The sequence below is a fragment of the Colossoma macropomum genome, unplaced genomic scaffold (assembly GCF_904425465.1).
Source record: "Colossoma macropomum unplaced genomic scaffold, Colossoma_macropomum, whole genome shotgun sequence".
Lineage (NCBI taxonomy): Eukaryota > Metazoa > Chordata > Actinopteri > Characiformes > Serrasalmidae > Colossoma > Colossoma macropomum.
Window position 1 is genome coordinate 217894 of NW_023494795.1, and position 5607 is coordinate 223500.

The window sequence follows — 5607 nt, forward strand, 5'->3', positions numbered from 1 at the left end:
CGTGGTGGTGGTGTGTTAGTGTGTGTTGCGCTGGTACGAGTGGATCAGACACAGCAGTGCTGCTGGAGTTTTAAACACTGCCCATTCACTGTCCACTCTATTAGACACTCCTACCTTGTTGGTCCACCTTGTGGATGTAAAGTCAGGGACGGTAGCTCATCTGCTGCTGCACAGTTTGTGTTGGTCATCCTCTAGTCCTTCATCAGTGGTCACAGGACGCTGCCCACAGGATGCTGTTGGCTAGTTCTCAGTCAGGTGTTTAAAGACTCCAGCAGCACTGCTGTGTCTGATCCACTCGCACCAGCGCAACACACACTAACACACCACCACCACGTCAGTGTCGCAGAGAATAATCCACCACTCAAAAAATACCTGCTCTGTGGGGGTCCTGACCATTGAAGAACAGGGTGAACAAAGTATGCAGAGAAACAGATGGACTACAGTCTGTAACTGTAGAACTACAAAGTGTAGTGGTCAGTGGAGCTGATAAAATGGACAGTGAGGGTAGAAACAATGAGTGGCCATTCAGTGTATATAGATTTGTACACACACACACACACAGGTTGCACTCGCATTCAGACTCCAGTACAAAATAACACACAACCACAGCCCTCACACACACACACACACACACACACACACATACACACACACACACATACGGGTATGTACATGCAGTGTACCTCCTCACCTAAGCATAGCGGCACTTTCACCTCACTTCTCCATATTCCTGTGTCTGCAGACACTTCAGATTCACATTGTGCTCTGTGTTGTACAACATGCTGCCTTTCAGAGACTCCTCATATACATGAATGTGTGCCAGCTTCAACTGTGCCAAAGCACAAGCTTTAAGTTCAAACATATACATATACTGGTTGGGTAGTTTTAGAAACCAGTAGACTGTTACTGCACGGAGAGTCTGTTCCTGATGCTTTACTGACATTACAATCACAAAAGACTCACTGTAGCACTTTATATACGGTAAAACAGAACTTGTACGTGGGATATAAACAGTAGGATCCGCTTTAATCACTGTAGTTATTGAGAGTCAGTAGCAGAATGTATCTAGATGTTTGTGATGCCAGTGGAGTCGCAATGTGTCCAGAAGTTTGTAGACACCTGTTCATCCAGTGTTTCTGTGAGCTTGTGCTGCAGTAACAGCCTCTACTCTTCTGGGAAGGCTTTCCACTAGATGTTGAACTTTGCTGTGAGGATTTGATTGAGCATTAGTGAGGTCAGGCACTGATGTTGGATGGTCAATTCTGGATCATTCCAACTCATCCCAAAGGTATTGGAGCTCCATCACTCCAGAGAATGCAGATCTACTGCTCCACAGCCCAATGCTGGGGAGCTTTATACCCCTCTAGCCCACGCTTGGCACTGGGCATGACAACCTTGGGCTCGAGTGTGGCTGCTTTAGATCGTCCCATCATTCATTCGAAGAGGTGTCTGGATACTTTTGGACATATAGAGTAGCTTTCTCGAGTGGATCTGATATCGGCCTTATCTGCAGTCGCTCGCTGGCACCACCTTCTGGACAAAATCATGATTTCCACCTTTAATGTTGTGTATTTGCTCATTTGTGGTGACCCATGGTTTAAATTCATCACTGTTATTTGTGTATTTGAAGAGTGCATGATTGTTAAGTTCCGTTATGAAAAAAAAAATCTGTTTATCAAAAGAATTCCTGTTAGGTTGAGAGGATTTTTTTCGCCTGGAAAGTTTTGTATTGATTTTTTCTTGTGAATTCAATGGTTCCATCCAGCTGTACGTAACATTGCACTGAAACGGAGATGTAGCTGTTATGATTTCATCAAAAATATTGAAATTGTGAGGTATTCCGTATAAAATGCTGGAAAATTTGCCAGTTACAATTCAATACGTGTGCATGCGTGAGTGTGTAGTTATGCTGTGTACAATCGTTACTCAGAATATATTCACACAAAGGATAAATGTTGTAAAGCCTGACACCAAACTTTTACTGATTGTTCACATACAGTGGAAAATATCCTCAAATGTCATGTTTTGTGTTATTTATTCAGTCAACCGTATTGATTATGACATTTCTGAGATGTGTTGATTGGCCAGTTGGTTAGAGTTGCAGAATGAAAGAGGCTTGAATTGCGTTCAGACTGAAGCGTGTTACTGATGTATGTTACAGGAAATAGAAACTTTATTTTCTTAGTAGTTTTTTAAATGCCTTTGCAGTCATCGACTAAATCTCTGTGATATTATGGTTTATAGACCATTGGATCATTTAATATTCTTTCTATGAAAGATCAGTAGATCGGTGGCTTATTATTTTTCTCTCATTTCGGCCACTGATATCACTAGTTATGATTCATTCTGGAGCTGTGATATTTGTTGGTCCATGTTACACCAGTGCATTGTCTCTTTGTTTCTGTTCAATAAAAAATAATAAATAAAAATACAACTACTCTGTCTGTGCATTTGTGAATCACAACACAATCACAACAGCCATTAAGTAGGTCATTCATTTTTCAGGATGTATTTCTTGTGGTGAAAATCGAACACCTAAGAACCACCTGGAAGACCTGGTAGACACCAAATCTGCCCCCATCAGATAAACAGCACTTAAAGCTTTCATCTCTGAGAGAGAGGAGAAAATCAAGCTGCTTCAGATCTCAAAACATCCACAGGTGTTTCTGCCTATCCTTCCACTGTGAGAAGACCACTCAGCGCTGTGGGTCTGAAAGGATGTGTAGCTGATCAAGAAGAACCTCACTGAGAAAAGGAGACGGACACATCAAACAAAGAAGCTGAACAATGGACTGACCACCCCAGAGTCCAGACCTCAACATCACTGAATGTGTTTGATTACTTCAGAAAATGATCAACCAGCTTCTAAGACTGAACTTTGGAGGTGTGTCTGCAGATTCTTTGAGGAGCTGAAAGTGAGTCTCCTGAAAAGAATGGAAGCTGGAATAAAGGTGAAGAGAGACACAATAAACACTGAAAAAATATATATCTGGCTTTTTCGTGCTCACCATGTCCTCATTCTTATGAGGCTTTACATTCATCATCTTCCAGCCTCTGTTTATCCCTTGAGCTGTTTTTGTTACTGTGCCTTTAAGGCTGGTATATGTAAATGAGTTCTGCTCTCATTGGCTGCTCTCTATTGCATCTCATTCAAAAAGCAGTCCAGGCTGAAACACTCCTTACAACTTCACCATGAGTGGGCGGGGCTGAACTTCTGTAGACTGACTAGGTTGAAATATGTAAATGTGTTGCTTTTTGTGACATCACAAAAACAATTAGGCTTTTTTGGAACTGAGTGAAAAGTATTAAACCTTTATCAATTTAATACCACTATACACCAATCAGGCATAACATTATGACCACCTCCTTGTTTCTACACTCATTGTCCATTTTATCAGCTCCACTTACTATATAGGTGCACTTTGTAGTTCTACAGTTACAGACTGTAGTCCATCTGTTTCTCTGCATACTTTGTTAGCCCCCTTTTACCCTGTTCTTCAGTGGTCAGGACCCCCATGGACCCTCACAGAGCACGTACACTGAGGTGTTTAAAAACTCCAGCAGCACTGCTGTGTCTGATCCACTCAGACCAGCACAACACACACTAACACACCACCACCATGTCAGTGTTACTGCAGTGCAGAGAATGATCCACCACCCAAATAGTACCTGCTCTGTGAGGGGTCCATGGGGGTCCTGACCACTGAAGAACAGGGTAAAAGGGGGCTAACAAAGTATCAGAGAAACAGATGGACTACAGTCTGTAACTGTAGAACTACAAAGTGCACCTATATAGTAAGTGGAGCTGATAAAATGGACAATGAGCGTCGAAACAAGGAGGTGGTCATAATGTTATGCCTGATCGGTGTATCTACTGTATGCTATATCAATCTCTTACATCAACAAAGCAATGCCGGTTTGTTTTCCATGATAGGGGCCCTTTAAGGGATTAAAGAGATCCCACATTCACTCCCCAAGTGGATTTATACCAGCACAGTAGGTGTCAATGCAAAGTCCTTAAAGGGGAACCCCACCTTTAGAACAATTTTGTTAAATGTCTGCATGATGTGAAGATGTAAACAGAGCGGTTTGGTGTTAAATGCTCCATTCTAGACAGAAAAAAAGAATTGTTCACCGAGGTGGTGATAGGAACCAGACGTCTGAAAGGTTTAGTGCCTGTAAAAACTCTTATCTTAAGCTCTTAATCTAATACTAAAATAATATTATAGGAACAGACTGTGCTCTGAGTGCTGTATAAAGCAGGCCACAAAGTTTATGAAGGGAAACACTTAGACAGCAGGGGCTTTTAAAGGGGAACTCCACCAATTTCACCAAATTTCTGCATAGTTAAATGATTTAGATGTAAACAGAGTCATTCAGAGTGGTTTGGTGTGAAATGCTCTGTGCTAGAAGAAAAGGCAGAACAGTTCACAGTGGTGGTGATAGGAACCAGACGTCTGAAAGGTTTAATGCCTCTAAAAGCTCCTTCCTTAAACTCTAAATCTAATACTAAAATAATGTTATTACTAATAAAATAATGCTAACGTCACAGATATCAGTGTCAGCTCTGTTGCTGCTGTTGTAATGTAATAAATTGGTGAGATGAGATAAGGAACAGACTGTGCTCTGTGTGCTGTGTAAAGCAGGCCGCAAAGTTTCTGAAGGGAAACCCTAATAAAGCAGCGCAGCAGGGGCTTTTAAAGGGGAACTCCACCAATTTTGCCAGATTTCTACGTAATGCAGTGGTTGAGATGTAAACAAAGTCATTCATAGTTTTGGTGTTTCTAGAGAAACTTACCGAGTCAGAATCGTTCACAGTGGTGGTGATAGGAACCAGACGTCCACCTCTAAAAGCTCCCACATAGAAAGTTACTACATGTAATGGTTATGAATTCACTGCCTGATGACTGACATGTTTTTGTTTGGAAATTACATGCAGGAAGTTGTAAAGCAAAAATAGTCCCCAAAGGTTCACTGGCGGTTTTGGATAATAAATAAAATGGCCATATTTGTGTTGTAGTCATGGTGACCCCTGGTTCCTATCACCACCACTGTAAAGAAACCTGACCCTGCTAAAAAAAAATAGTTTCTGGTGGTTTCTGCTGGTTTTGTAATGTGTTTTGGCTTTTGTAATGGGTTGATATTACAATGTAAAGGACCCTAATGGTTTAACAGGTGACTTATGGCTGATTCTAAATGCATTCCATGGTTTCCCAATGAGATCCAAAGGTGTTCTACAGTGGACTCTATTGGAAACCATTAAGCCAATTCCTATTAGAAAGCAAAACCATTAAGCCCTTGTTCAGCAGGTGAGTCTCTAAAATCAACCATTTCACACCAGACCCCTCTGAACGACCTCACATCTCAATGATTGAATTATGCAGAAATTTTGAAAAGTGTGTGGACTTGCCCTTTAATCTCTGTAAGGGTTTCTTCAGTGCCCCTGAATAGGGTACTGGGCGAAAGGAGTCGCGCGACCCATTCTCAGGAGGAGTTTCCATAATGTCGACAGCTGATTGGCTCGGTCTGGTTGGCTCGGAAGCTGATTGGCTCACTCCTGCCTCACTCGCTGCTCTCTGCTGCCACCTAGCGGCGGTGCCCCCCGCC